The following is a 16,535-nucleotide window of genomic DNA, read 5'->3' as shown; positions in this document are numbered from 1 at the left end:
ATATGAGGAACCCTAAAATGTTGGGAGAATGGCACAGCTGTTACAAAATCTCAGCTTGTATCTCTATAGATAGACCTACCTTTCTGCTTAAGCAAGTAAGACTGGAAAGGAAAAGGAAGTCAGATACTCATTTAGTATATTCGTATGTTTCAGGATGACTCAGAGACTAGCAGTCAACAACAATTTATTATGGATTTTATGTCTCAAATGCAGAGGAAATGGGCCATGGTCCCTGAACTTCATCTGTTTTGAAAATTGGTGACTTGGTCCATGGTTTTTGAAAAATACTGACTGAATGTTTACTGAGCCTTTTAGAGTATAGCCCTGTCCTATAACTTCTCTTTTTAAAATGCTCCTGACATCAACTTGCTATGCCATGTTTTGTCTTTTTCTTTTTAAGGTATAGTGTTCTATACATGCTCTCAAATCTTGTCAAAAGTTGTCTCCCCTTGTGTTCCAAGTTCTATTGTGCATGAAGTAATTCCTCTAGTGACAGCAACAAAGTCCATTGAAATGTGGGCAGAGGCATGCCGTTTGTCCTGTCATTTAGATTTTGTGACCAGAATGGCATCCCCTTACCTATTTAACAGATTTGATTCAAGAAGGCGGGGCAATTTTCTGAGGGGCATACACTGTTGCCTGGTGGCTCAGAAAGGGTTAAAACAAGCTGATGGCTGATCCGCAAATTTGTGCAGCAGACTGTGTCTTCGTGTTGCCAACCCTTCCTCCTGCTTCTCTGCAGCACAAATACTTCCCTCCCGATCAAACTTACTCTCCAACAGGATTAAGAATTGGCACTTCATGCTAGTAAGGCAAATAATAATAACTTTCCATGGTACCTTTTAAGAGGGTGTTTGCATGTGAGCATGATTTCTCAGCTAACATAACATGGACCTCCAGCCTCCTGCACTCAGTGAAAACATGCGGCTGGCTCTCCTTCCTGGTCGCAGTTTCTGTTCACTTGCTCAACCACTGGCCCTTACAGAATTATACACCTGACCAACAGTAGTTATAATACACTGCAAACTGTATGTTGAGGGCCTGCCAAATACCTAGCGCGATGCCCACTTATTTTTGACTTTGCAAAGAAATTTGCACCATGCTGAGTTCACATTCCCTTGCATGAAGGTAGTTCCCTCTCTCCAGTTTCCAGCTCATCTCCAGCATTCTGTTTGTCTGACCTTAGAGCACTTCAGAACGCCGAGTTCCCGGACTTCCCTCTGGTCCCATCAGGCTCATGTCCCAGAGTGTACTGTAGCTCTTGGCAGAAGGAAGCAGGGAAGCTTTGCCAGAGGCTGCATCTCGCACAGCTGCAAGGGTAAATGCTCCCTGGCCCTTCGTGCTTTGCTGAGTCCCGAATCCCTGGGGCTCAGTCTGCACAAAAGAACAGAATCTGGCTGCCCTGGCGTCCTCACCTTCCTTCCTCTCTGTACTCCTGGAGAGGAAGTCACTGATATAAGATGACAGTAACAACAGCAACAACAAAAAAATAGGAATAATTGCATACTGCCTAAATCTCAAGCTTAGCTCACAGATCTGCGTTTGCCTGGGAGCCAGGAAAACTGCATGATGACATCAGATGGTAACAACCGTTTCACAGGTGTTTGAGATTGGCCTTGTTACTGGACCTCTTGTGTTAAGGCCAAATGCCGTAAGCAGTGCCTCTGAGAGCTGAGAGGGGTTGCAGAGTCTTTTAGAAAGGAGGTGTGGGAGAAGGTGTGGGAGACTGGCCCAGGTGTGGGAGACTGGGCCATGAGCCTCAGTCACTCTCCCTGCAAATTTGCTCTTTTTCCTGAGGCCCATGTGGCTGTACTGGGCCCACTACTCAGTTTCACACCTCTGCAAGGGGCAGCGAGACTTCCGGCTCTCTGGCTCCTGCCTCTGGCTCAGATACACAGTCCTCATTTTAAGCAGGCAGAAAGGGGTTCCCCTGAGTCCCCATATCCCTGGGCTGCTTCTTTGCTGACGTATCACTTCTCTTTATATTGATGAGAATAGTGGGTAAGGGGGAGTTTCTTTCTCAGAAAAATTCTGGAGGCAACTTAAGTCTGAAAATTTTCTGTCTGGAATTTCACACTAGATTGATCATGGTTGTAAATAATCTGCTTTCTGGCAAGTAGAACTCCCAGTCTGGGCAGAGAAAGGAGGGAAGGGAAATCATCTTCAGGAGCTGCCCTTCTCCAAGCACCTTTCATGCACTTCACAAATCATCAATAGAGTCCTGTAAGATAGCTAGTCGAATATCTTTGGAAATCTGTGGAAACTTAGGTTCAGTTCATAACTGAATGCACAGGTGCTTATTTTGTGTTTGAATCTAAAACCAGAGAGAGCCTGAGCACCAGCCTGCTGCATGCACAGGTTGCAGCCCTGATCAGAGCTTCTGTCTCTTCCTCCCCCTTTCTCCTGCTGTATCTGCATGCATGGGGCACTTTTCCCACAGCGTCAGATCATACGTATGTGCTACAATAATTCTCCGAGCAACTCACTGAGCTCACAGGGAAACGAAGCTTAGGGAAGCGACGTACCACACAGGACATGAAGTGGCTGAGATGGAATGGCCATCCCAGTTGAAGTAGGACCATGGGACTCTCGGTCCCTGCCTTCCCACAGCCCCGCCACAGGTTCACGGGACATTGGAAAGAGGGCTTTTATGCCTGTTAACAATTTTGCAGCTGTGTTAGACCCAGGAGAGCAGAGAGGGCAGAGATCTGGGATTGAGGAGACAGATGGAGGGAGTCTAAAAGGAAGGGGAGTCACGCATTAGTTGAAAAGTCTAGCAAGGCTAGAGAGATGGGTAACAGATGTTTTAAACATTGTTCAAGGACTTACCCTGTGTGGTAGCACCATGCTTTCTCCACTCAAGAATGCATGCAAGCAGGGAGACAGATGCAGAGAAAGAACTCCACTCCATCCCCAGGCCCCGCACTCACTTCTCTCCTGCCCCATCCTGCCTTAGTCACTGCTCACACTGTCCACAGAGGGCTCACTCTCCCTCCAGCTGTTTCCTCTCTCTCCCCTGCGTCCCCTTACTTTGCATTCAATCCAGTGAGTTCTGACAGATCAGCTTCCCACAGAGTATCTCACTAACTCTGTGGCTACCATGGCCTCCTAGACACCATCATTTTTCTCCTGGACTTCCACAAGTTTTTTCACTATCTCCAGCAGCTAGCATGTTTTTGAAGCATAGATTTCATCATAATCTCCCCCTACCTCCAGCAGCTTCACCCTGAGCAGTATGCAATCTGAACTTCTGATGTGATCTTGCAAAGCTCGCTGCCCTTTGGTCCCTGCTCTTGTCTATGGCCTTAGCTTGTCTCTCATTCTCTTTCTCTCTTCTTTGTCCACACTGCCTCTTAATGTGTTACCTCAAATGCAAAAGGGTGTTTCAATACTTCATTTGATAAGCCCAATTGTGAGAGCGCTGAACTCAAATTCTGTTCCATTTATTCCAACTCTCAGGGAGTGAAGAAGGGTATAAAGATCTGATTTTTGTACCAGATAAGGAATATGTATATTTCAGTGTGATTCTTACTCCAAAGACTGGATTTGAAATGGTAACAATAACTAATTATTCCAAAAAGTATTGAGAAGATAAATTCCATCAAACATATTTAGTGAAAAGACCCAATTAATTTATGTTTTAGTTGTCCCCCGTTACTTAAGAACTGAAGTAGGAGATTCCCACACAACTGTGACTTTTTCCTGCAATTTGGCAAAACTAAACTCCCATATGTATCTGAGTTTAGGTCTGGGCAAAATGAGTATAGCAGGTTGTACACTAATTATGTTATACATTTAATTAAGTTTGGACTGATGTCATCTTCTGTTTCCTAAGTATCAAGTCTTGCCGATGCATTGAATATCACAGATGAGTCTGAATGTGGAAAAATCCAGTTTGTTCAAGTAGCAAAGCTCAAGCTTCAAGAACTTCACTTTCCAGGGTGAGCATTTTATAATATGGCCATTTGGTAATACAACCATCAAATCACTATGTTGTACCCCTGAAACTAATATAATATTGTGTGTCAGCTATACTCCAGAAATAGTTTTTAATAAAATATTATAAAAATAAAAACCAAAAAGCTGTCTGACATCTATCACAATGCTCTGCATAATCATGGGTAAATAACCCTAATTTTCTGAGGATAACATATTGTTTTTTCATGTCAATTTAAGAAATGGTCAGTTTAAGAAATTATCATAAAAGGAATAGAGAGTTATAACCACAATTGAGAAAACACAAAAAATATAATTCCAAAATTAAATCATTCACAGTCTCACCAACCTCCCGTAACAACTGTTAATGTGTCAGTCTAATTCATTCCAGTTGATTTTTGTGAACATACTCATTAAAAAATACATGCACAGAAGTATGGATGTGTTTTTCATAAAATTTAGAACAAACTTAATGGAGTACAAACTTAATTTAGTACAAACTTAATGGAGTCCATTTTTTGTATGCAAGATACAATTTTTGTATTCTGCTTTCTTTTGGGGCTTTCTAAATATATGTGGAATTCATATGTGGCATATATATGTGGACTTGCTGTCAAAGTATCTGAACACTTCTAAGGCTTTTATATTGTTTCACCACTGTTTTCAGAAGTATTTTTATAGTCCATCTACACATATATACTTAATTTCTAGCTATGTAAAAATGAAATTTCATTTGTTTTAATACCCTTTTCTGAATAATAAGACCAAACACTCCCTACTTTTTTATGATTTTTGTGTTCTTTTTCTACCCATTTGTCATATATTTTAAAATAGTTCTCTCTGCGATGTTAATACTTCTCTTATTCATAATATATTAAATACATATTACATGTGACTAACCCTTTAACAAATATTTTGCAAATGCTTGTCTTATTTCATGTGTCTTATTTTATTATTGGTACTTTCTTACACACATTTTTTTAAGTCTACAATCAGAAATGCAAATTAAAATAATGATAAGACATCACTACACACCTATTAGAATGGTCAAAATGTGGAAAAACTACTCCACCAAGAGCTGGCAAGGCTACAGAGCAACAACAACTCTCATTCATTGCTGGTGGGCATGCAAAATAGGCCAGTCATTTTGGAGGGTAGCTTGGCAGTTTCTTACTACACAAACATGCTCTTAGCATACGAGCCAGCAATCATGCCCTTCGGTATTTACCCAAAGGAGTTGAGACTTATACCCACAAGAAAACCTGCACAGGGATGTTTATAGCAGCTTTATTCATAATTGCCAGAACGTGGAAACAACCAAGATGTCCTTCAGCAGGTGAATGAATAAATAAACTGCAGTACATCCCACCAAACAATGTGATATTGCTCAGCACTAAAAAGAAAAAACTATCAAGCCGTGAAAAGACATAGAGGAAACTTAAATGCATATTACTAAGTGAAAGAAGCCAGTCTGAAAGGGTTACATACTGTATGATCCCAGCTACATGGCATTCTGGAAAAGGCAAAACCATGGAGAAAGTAAAAAGATCAGTGGTTATCAGGGTGGTGGGGGAGGGAGGGATGAATAGGAGGAACATGGAGGATTTTTAGGGTAGAAGAAATACTCTTTATGATACTATATTAGTGTATACATGTCATATATATTTGTACATAGAATGTATAGCACAGGGACTGAACCCTAATGTAAACTGTGGACTTTGGGTGATAATGACGTATCTGTGTAGGTTGGATTGTAACCAATGTCTCCCGTCTGGTGGGGATGTTGATAACGGGGAGACTGTGCATCTGGGGACCCGAGGTATTTTAAAATCTATGTATCTTCTGCTCAATTTGGCTGTGAACCTAAAACTGCTCTAAAAAAAATTCTACAATCAAGTTTCTCAATCATTTTTGTTATGTTTTCCTCTTTGTATGTTAGAAAGGAGATTCCAAGAAATTTCCTCCCTGTGAAATGATTCAGGAAATTTCTACTGAAAGTCTACTTCTTTTAATAGGAGAGTGTCAAGGTCACCTTCCAGAAGATCACGTGAGATGGGAGATATTGTTGTGGCTCTTCTTGGTTACAGTCTGCCCTGTAGTTAAAACAACTCACACCCCTCCTGCAAGACCCCTGCGGTGTCATCACGAAGCCCAGCATCTCTTCATGCAGATCAGGTGCAGGTACAGTGGACATTTCTTGGGTTCCGTAACTCAAGAACATTTGTTCTCGATCTCAACACCTGTCAAAGTCCTAACCCCCAGGACCTCAGAATGTGACCAAATTTGGAAATAGGGTCTTTATATATGTAATTAGCTAAACTGGAGGAGGGTGAGCCCCAAATCCAACGTGACTGGAATCCTTATACAAAGGGGGAACCTGGACACAGACACACATAGAGGGAAGGTGGTGTGTAAACGCAGGGAGAAGACAGCCATCCACCAGCCAAGGATACTGGCCAGGAACAAATCCTTCCTTCTCCCCCCTGAGAAGGGACGGACCCTGCCACCGTCTTATTTTGGACTTCCAGTGTCCAGCACTGTGAGATGATAAATCTCTGTTGTTCAAGTCATCCACTGGCAGTACTTTGTTATGACAGCCTTAGTGAACGAATGCAAGCAAAATTGAAATACAAGCTGTTATTCAAAAAAGAAAAGGAATGGGAAGCATACAGCATTCATGGGTCCGTAGCAATATTGAACTGTGTCCAGGCACACATCACCGGTCTCTTAACTGGACTCTCTTTGGGTGTGATTTGTTGTTGCTGATCTTAGCTCTGCTCTCTGAACTCCAAGCTTTTCACTCTGGACTCTGGATCATTCTTTTTTTTTCTTTTCCCATAAGACATGGCCCTTTTTTTGCAATTGATGAGCTTTCTCAATCTGCTTTCTTCAGGGACTTAGCAGACCAAAGGCCACTTTTTATCTCTGCCATTTTTAATCCAAGTATGTAATGCTTTTGCTAGTATAAATTACACTAAATATTTTATAGATTTTCTATAAATCTCATTAAGGTTTATTCCATTAGACAAACTCCACACCCACATATCTCTGGCTTGGACTGAGAGTCAGGATTCTGAGACAACACCCTTATGTTCGTTAGAGACATTTTGGTCTAATTGGGAGGGCTTATGAAGCATAACCTTAAATCCTTTTGAAGATTTAATAAACAGTCTTACAAGCACACTCCTGATTTTCTCTTTATCCTGAGGTTACTTCTTACTTTGAGGATCTTTTGCCATCTAGAGGAGCTGGAAATAAGAAATGGTTTTACTTTCAACTCCAGCAAGGCCTGACTCCTTTATATTTCTTCAAAACCTGCTGAAAAATAGACATACTATTCTATTTTAGCTGATGTCTCTCTATTGATACCTTATTATATATGACTAAAAGAAATTAGTTGTCATCTTCAAACTTCTGCCTAGAAATCTCCTCAACCAAACATGCTACTTCATTAGGTGTATGTTCTATTTTCCATGTTATTATGGACCATAGTGTTGTCGAAATTTCTGCCATTACATAACACAAATTTCTTTTTCTTCAGCACCCAATAACAAGGTTCTTACTGTCTTTAAGGCTTATTGTTACCAAGGACATACTAGTTTTTGTCCACCATACAATCCCAAAGAGAATGCCACATGTTTTACATTTTGACAGTCAAATGCACCCTATTCTGGGCATTAATATAGGTATCAGGGTTGATCAAGGAAACAGAATTAAGAATGACATGGAGTAAGTGATTTATTATAGGAATTAGATCTTATTCATATATGGGGGCTAGTGAAGAAGTCTATTGGAAGACTATTGACTCCAACTCCAGTGGTATGAATAAGTTCCTGCAGTTCAGAAAACCCACAGAAGAAATCTACAAGTGAATTAGAGAAGAACAAAGACAAACTGGAATATTGAGGGACAAATCGGAATCCATAAGGACAAACTGTAAACTCATATCTTTCACCACTTCTGACTTCAATGATAACAGTGACCTGTAACTGAAACTAGTATCCTTTGCCACAGAGCTACACACACACAGACACACACACACACACACACACACACACACACACCTGGTTTAGGACTCAAAGCTAAAAAACAAGATTCAGTAGAAGCTTGGAGGATGAGCTGCAAGCCCAGGCCCACAGGTAAGTCAGCAAACGTAACACGGGTGGGATGTCATGGCACCTAGGACCCTACACCTTTAGAGTGTGATGGCCATTGCATCACTTTCACTGTCCACTAAAAAATGCTTAAATGGAAGATGACTTGCTCTATTCAGATAACTGAAGGCAGTAGGAAGATGCACCTTGATTTAAATCTGATTTCCGTAACCATGATTCACACAATGCACTTTTCATTATAGGACCAAACTCTAAGACAAAGCGGAGTTTCTTAAGGTAATGGTGTTCTCTCCATTAGTAGGATAATGAGGGGATTTTAAAATGGATTTTCAACTTTTGCTTTGGCTGCAGGAAGCTCAGAGTTAAACTGTGATGTTCAGTTTTGGTAATTATCTTTGGCCAGTGGTCCTGGTTTAATAACTACTTCCCCTCCATTATTGCTTTTTAAATTTTTGAATCATTATTTGAATTATTTAATACTTAATTTTGTAGGCCATCTCAAATAACTCTGGAAGTAGGTTGAGTGTAAATATAATGTGTTATTGTGGTAGTTGTGCAGCTGTTACCAAAGCCTTTTCCCCCGCTTCTCTCTCTGTTTCTATCTAGTCCACTTATTTGTTTCCTCTTGTCTCTCTCTCTTTTCCTTTTTTGTCTTGTGTGCAAATCTTAGTTCTTGGAATTGAGAAGGAGATCTTGGATTAAATTTAGCCACAGTTATATGATATTTCAAGGAAGCAACTTTTAAGGGCTCATTTTAATTCCACAGATTTTTCCATACAATGAGAAAGATAATAGGAAACGTCCAGAAGAAGCATGACTTTTCCAGTAAACGCCATAAATCAGAGGCTTCTGTTTACCAACCAGTCTTCAGCTTTCTCTTATTATTCACGTGTAAGTTAATCACATTACACAAAATGAGGAAGGAAATAATGTGATTCTAGATTCTCACGTAGAATTAATAGTCTGATACTTCCCACAAATTCTGTGCCATATCTTGAGCTCCTAATAGTGCAATGCACAGCAAGCTAAATTGCTAGTGACTTTAAGTAAATTACAGAGTTTTACCAATCTTAGAAACAAAGCTGAAAAGCGCCATTTTAAAAGTGTTCACAAAGCAACATGAAAGAGCTTCCACTTAAAGCTGAAGAAAATGGTCACCATGAAACTACACACAGGTCTTGTTTCATAGTCTTTTTAAACAATCTCTTTGCCTAAAATATTTTTGTACAGGGCACAGAAATGTGGGGCTGAGAATACATACACACACAAACATATGCAGAAGCATATTCCCTCTCTTTTCTCATTTTGCAGGCATTTCTGCTTATAGGCACCTAGCTTTATCTTGCCAAAAAGCAACGATGTGAAAGGGATCTAGAATAAACACACAGCACTGTCTTTTTTTTATCCTTGGGCATTTCCTGATTCCTCTTGGTTGCTCCATTAGACTTGAAGTTTCCTGGGGACCTCAGCTGAATCTGTCATCTTTTTATATCCCACTCTGATTTATATAGTCCACAATAGATAGAGAGAAATAAATGTTCATTAAATGAAAGTATAATACTGAATGTAAGTTGTCTTAAATGGGAAGAACTGTGTGCGTGTTTGTGTGTGTGCATGTGTGTGTGTGTGTGTGTGTGTGTGTGTGTGTGTGTGTGTGTGTGTGAGAGAGAGAGAGAGAGAGAGAGAGAGGAGAAAATTTTGTATGGTTATCTGCTTCAAATGATGCCACAAGCAAGAGTTACTGGAAGTCTAAGTGTGCTGTTAGAAATGACCCAACTTTTCTCTGAAAATCAGCTCCAAATAGATAATGACTTTAAGAACAAATGATGAAAGAAATAAATGCAGGCTCCAAGACTCAAGCATAGAGCACAAAATTACATACTCTCAATTCTTTTCTGTCTGATTCAAAATACAGAAATTGGAAATCTCTGGGTTTTTCTTTTTCCAGTTATTTTTCTATACAGAGAGTGATGACCTTTTTTGAGTTCAACAACATAGGCAATTAGACCACAGAGGCAGGAAATCAAGAAAAACAAAGGTTTACATATTCTGGTTTGATGTGCAGGGAAAGATCCACTGTGAGAGTTGGTTGTGACAGAGAGTAATTGATGCTCATTATTCGTGGTTGTTAAGGTCTATAGCTGTGGTGACACTGGGTCAGCCAACACTGAACCATCGCTCCTCAGGGAGACATACTTCTGGTTCCTGGAAGCCTCTGGTCACAGCATTCTCAACAAACCATCTTGTTTGGTGTATTTTTCAGCTTAGAGACATCTTATTTAATATGCACTGAACTCACAGCCACCAACACTATAACTCAAGCCTAAACAAAGCTTATCTAACACACATGTGTTATTCCATGTAAGGGAGATCACACTGGATGGTGCTTAGCTCTATATCCAGGGCCATCTCAAACAGTGAAACCACCAACAAAAATCACAAAAATGTGGCAGTGAGTAGACTACAAAAAAAGACACCTGTTTACAGTATGAGTGCTGGAACGAAAAGGCAGAGTGTCTCCTCATTCGGCCTCAGCTGCTAATCTGTATGTTAGGCTATGAACAATTTTTGCCACTCAACACATGTTGGCAAAGGACCATGAAAATCCATGAATATTGGTTCAGGGGTTACAGATAACTTTAGTGAGTAGGCGAATTCACCAGTACAAAATCCATGAAAAATGGAGATTAACTGTGTGTATTTTAGTGGGCAACCCATAAGTTGAATCCCAGTGGGTGTTCCATATTTATAATCTTGCCTTTCATGCATCAACATGGGTTCAAAAGGAAGCAGAACAAATGGTTGGTAGGACATGCTTCCTAGTAAATGTGTTTTCCTGTTAAATATGTGATGGGGGAGAGGTTCAACCACTTGAAGTAGCAATGAAAATTCTGGGGAAAAAAAATGCCTATGCCGTTTAAACCCCATGGCATAAATGGAGAACATAAAATGGAACTTGACAGAGAAAAACACTAACAATTCTCTTGAGGAAAGTTATGCCCAATGTTACTTGAATGATGTCTTAGGTGTGTGGTGGGCTGATGTGAAAGAGAGTATGATCACCTAACTAAGCAAAACTAGAAGGAAGCTGATCATGCTTTTGGATAAGACCAAAGAAATCCAAAGACTAGAACTGTCCCTGGATTAACATCTTGGAGTCCTAGTAAGTTTCAGTGCAAGACTTTATTTGAAAGAGGTCATAATATCTAGGCCAAGCAGTCTGTAACCAAATACTGCTGAGAATACTAAACAATTGAGTAGAAAATAACCAGAGGGCAACAGAGAAATACTCTGTAATGCAGAAATTTTGATACCCAATTGATACTGAAAGGATTTTGTTTTGTTTTAAGGACAGTTAAAGGTGTTGTATTAATGAAGAATTGTTGCAAGAATTAAGAATAGGGCACGTGAAGTACTGCATTATGTTTGTTCTATGGCAGTTACTAGGATCCTAACCCAGGTGTGAGAGAAGCAGTGATTCACCCGGAAAGAGATCTACTGACATGACTTTGTCTAGGCGGGCTTCCCGCCAGGAGAGGATGCTGTTGTGTGTTTCGCCATGCAGCAGAGACCGTCGCCTGCCCAGTATCTATTCTCTCCCCGTCCCTTGCTAACAGAGCCTAGCCTAAAATGCTCAGTAAAGCTTTGCGGTTAGACGTGGCCATGGAATTGAGCACCAGCCAGTGAGACTTAAATGGAAGTCACTGAGAGGGACCTCTGGGAAGCTCTTTAAAAGGTACTAACACAGTTGGCATACTGTTTCCCTTTTCTTTTCCCCAAAATGGCAGCTCTTGAGGAGAGTCTTGGGACAAGAGTTACACCCTACGAATAGAGAAGCATAAAGCTAAAAGGAGACTGAACCAAAGAAGCGTCCATTGCCAACACTGGACTGCCTACCACCAGTAAGAGAAACAAACTCTAGGTTGCTTAAGTCTTTGAGTTTCAGTCAAGTTCAATTCCTGACTGGCAGACCGAGGGATGGTACCCCTGACTGGAGCTTGGGATATCTTGTAGGTTCCCTCTGCAGAATATACTCAAGGCTTTTGATCTTCTTGGAAACACAAGTTATATAAATATGTGCACACAATGTGGGACTTTACACTTCTTTGCTGTGGGCGTTTACAGAATCTTTGATGGTTGGTCACGGATAATGGCACTGAAGTATGACTTTAAGGAACAGTTTTCTTTCAGCCTCAGGTTTAACATAGAACAATTCATGCTGAAAGCTGTGGCACACACATATTTCTGTTAGAGAGGTGAGTTTTCAGGATTTTATGGTCAGATAGATAGTAGATTCTGGGTAATTTTGTCTGAAATGTCTTTTGTAAATAAATAGTTATGTGATCCAGGACAGGGTCTCCTGATGAAATTTAGATCACTTAGATGAATGAATGATGTTTCTCTTAGGAGTTGATTACCAATTCTTCCACTTTACGTAGCCCCATCAATTCTACCAGCTTCTAAGACCAGCCTGAGTTAAAGGTGTAGCCTCTCTGCTTTATGTTGGATGACAGCAGACGCCTCCCAACTACTGAAAAGAATGCGCAGATTTCCTGTTTAACAAATGCTGGTGAAGAGGGGCAGATGGTGAGGCGTCAGTGATCCTACCTATGAAAATAGGGGACATGCTTTGCTAAAAAAGGGTAAAGATGAAAGGTCTCTAAGTGGCTGTGTGTCCATCCATTGTTCAGTGCAGGCGACGCTGACTCACTGTCCTGATGGTGGGGAAATCCTGTATTTCCCTCTCTGCGGCTTTTGGCTTAATCTTGCATAAGAGAAGCAAGCATTTTATTGTCCTGCTGGAGCCACGGTGCCCCTATTCCAGACACACTTGTGCTAAGTTTCAGGTGGACTGTATAAATCATGCCAATGGAACTTGTGGACATACTTGTATTGTTTGGACACCCGGCAGCATTTTATTTACATGCCTGTGTGCATCTTTCTGCTCACCTGACACAATTCAGCTAACTCTTCCTGGGGACATTCTGCCGTGGTCACCTGTTATTCTCAAGAAAAGTTAGACACAGTTTTTGCATTATATTAGGAAAACTTTATGTCAATTGTCAATTATTTATTAATCACATTAAGGAAATACTGTATCACATATCAATCATTTACAATATCACATACCATAGAATATTTCTCATCTCTTTACAGGGAGGAAACAAAACAAGTTTAAGATAAGGTGTCTGCCTTAAATGGATGAAAAGAGTAATACAATCAGCTCAAGAAAAATAAGGCCTAGATTTCACATAATTCCTCAGTCATACAATTGCATCTGAAAACCGCAAAAGATTCAGTGAGAGGTTGAGTGGACAATGGTCAGGGAAGAATTCACAAAGATGGTGATAAGTGACTTGAGTCACTAACATTTATGTAGATTCTAAATTAGGAGGGGGGAAAGGGGGACATTCCAGCAAGAATTAGGGTGTACAAAAAAGTTTGGACTCAAAACTGAATACATGCTGGCAGAGAATAGTAAATTAAAGCCCTGCCTGGAAAAATGAGGACTTGCAAAGAGAACTAGTAACCTTTTAAATGGTTTAGGTGAGGCTGCATTATGGGAAATGTTCAGCTTGATCTACTAAGAAACAGAGAAACTTAAGAGATGCTAAGACCCAAGAGAAACAGTGTTCAAGATGAGAGATCTGGCAAATGCTCATGAATTATTAACATAATGCTAACAAAGCAGAAGAATAATAAAATTAAATTTTAATGTGGGGATGTTTAAAATAATTTCCAAGGATATGTTGTGTACTTACATAAAAGAATCTATTTATGAACAATTAAGATATTAGATCCATATTACAGAATGATGAAGCTGATAGGACAAAAAGAGAAATTACTTTTTCAATCCTCTAACATTTCTAATGAGGAATTACATCTCAGCCATTCACTATGGTATGCTCCCTCTCATCAAAACAAAATAGTAATAATACACACTGGCATACACAATCTGATATAAGTCAAACGGTTTAATTCTTTTTAAAAACATTCCATAATTTAAACGTAAGCTAGGCCTTTCCACTAGTTGTTCTGAATTAGTGAGTCATAGTAAGCAAACTCTAGTTTATGCTCTAGGTTGTAGTTAGTTGGCATAGTTAACAAAGCTATACATATGGTACATATGGGTGTGTCACTAAAAGGGTGATGATAATGAACTGAGCTTTTTCCTCACATCCCTCACACTACTGTTTTCCAATTTAGCTGCCCCAAACAACAGTTTGCACTTGGCAATTATTTTTATCCAAAGTCCAGTTATTTGATGACTTTGAATTCATTTTACTTAAGTTACTTTTTCTCTCCCTCATTACTTACTGGTTTAATTTTATGTAGTATATTGTTGCTTATTCAGGTTCAATAAGCTCTCCTTTAACTCTTGTAAAATTTCATGGATTTAATCTTTCTTATCTGGTTATTTCCCATGGTGCTACTCCTGAGCTGCAGATACTTTCTGATTTTCATCTGTCATTTTGAGAGCAAGCTAATGTTACAGAATCTTTTAATACTCATCTTGTGAGGCTTGTAGAAGTTACTCAGGACTATCTGCCAGGACTCCTGGCATGCAAAGTAATGGCTACTAGGTTCTACTACAATAATTTTCTTTATTACTGTATGAAATGCCTTATTCAAGGACTTTCAGTGTAAAACACAGTCATCTGAGTAATAACCAGGTCAACTCTCTGGATATAACTTGTCAACCTGGAAGAGAAATAGTGATTTCTTCTTAATTTAGAGAATGTTTTGGCTCCGTGTGACCTTTCAGTTTCCAATTTTTCAATTTGCATAATCCATTTATCATTTGCATGTAATTTACATACTGTGGAGTCTTGTTCTCACATCAAAATACATTCTGAGATTAAAAGATTTCATTGCCATTAAGTCTCTCCTGCTGACGTGACCTGAATCGCCAGTACCGGGGCAGAGTGGGTCTCAGCTCAGGAAACGGTCTGGGAAACACAGGCAAAAATGACTATTTCATTGCTGGGAAAAAACGACAGCTTCTCCTCTTTCAAGCTCTTCAATATACCTTTTTTGCCCACTTGAATTAGAGGAGTTATCTCTAATTAGAGGCTTTATCTCTCTGTTAGAGTTCACCATGGGCTCTGATTTGCAGTTCAGCCATAGGGAAGTGCCACCAGGCTTCAATGTCTGGAGTTTCTATTGGGTTTCCTTACGTGAGCAGAATTGGTTGAATCACTGGCCATGTGATTCGACTCCATCTCAGTTCCCCTTCCCTCCCGCAACGTCAGGAGGTTGAGCTGATTTCACATGACTCAAAATCCCAACCCTCTAAACACGGTTGATCTTCCCAGCATGGCCAGGCCCCTCATACCTAAACTATCCACGGGCTCCTCTGAATTCACCTCACTGGCACAGACTCAAGTGTGGTCCCAGGGACTGACCACGGATAACAAAGATCCACCTAACCACTTGGAAAATTCCAAGGATTTGGAGTCTCCCAGGAATCAGGGATAAAGACCAGTCAAATTCTTTATTATACAACAGGGTTCAATAAATTTAGCTACTTTTATCAATGGAGTATCATAATAACTTTGGTGGCAGGGAGAGTTTTTCACATACATTTTCCCACTATGTTTTATAGAGGTGAGAAGAGAATGCAGACGCGAGGGGTATTCAGTTCAAGATAAAACTTCTCAGCCTCTTTGGGAATCAAAACACTTTAAGAAAGGAAAGAAAAATGTTAGATACTTCACGTATTTTCAATTTTCAGATTTGTAAGCAAAAAAGGAAAAAAACTATGACAGATTTCTGTATATTAAATCAAATTTTAAAACGTGTACTTGAATTCCATGCTAATTACACATACAACTATTTTTTTTAAAAAACACTCCTGTGGGAGAGCTGATGAATTCAGTTTGAGAAGACCAAATAGAGACGGAAGGTAAGCCACCCTCCAAAACACAAGATACATATGTGTCGCATACGCTGTTTACAACCATTATGGTTGGTGGCAACCAGGGAAAATGAAGTCCTGTCAAAACACTTGGATTTTGCTGTATCAATGTAGGTTTGATTTACCTCATATTCCTCCCAAAGAAGCAGGAACAGACTTATAAAGATTACATTAGCATTTTTATACCTTTGTAACAGTGGGAAAGATGATGGCTTTGCCTCCTATTAAGCAAAAAGAAAGATATTTGAAGAGGTTTCCGGTACAATTACAAGATGGAAGACGTTCTCTGGTTCATTTTCCCCCCAGCTGGATCCTGACTCAGCAGCTGAGCGATGCAGGAAATGGGCCCTGCAGGAGAGAGGGGTGCAAAGGGGAGGTAACTGAAGAGGCTTGAGAAGGGATCCTTCCTCCAGACAGGTAGACAATTCAGTAACATTTTACATTTGAGGCAACTGAGGCCAGACCCTATAATTTGATCAAGGCTTTATGGTAGAGCTTGTTTAAATATGAATCCTGCAAAAACAACTTAAGCCCCTAAATCCATGAGCTTAAGACATTTCTTAGCA

This window comes from Manis javanica, chromosome 12 (assembly GCF_040802235.1).
Source record: "Manis javanica isolate MJ-LG chromosome 12, MJ_LKY, whole genome shotgun sequence".
Lineage (NCBI taxonomy): Eukaryota > Metazoa > Chordata > Mammalia > Pholidota > Manidae > Manis > Manis javanica.
The sequence above is the reverse complement of the archived record's forward strand: the minus strand, read 5'-3'. Positions refer to the sequence as shown.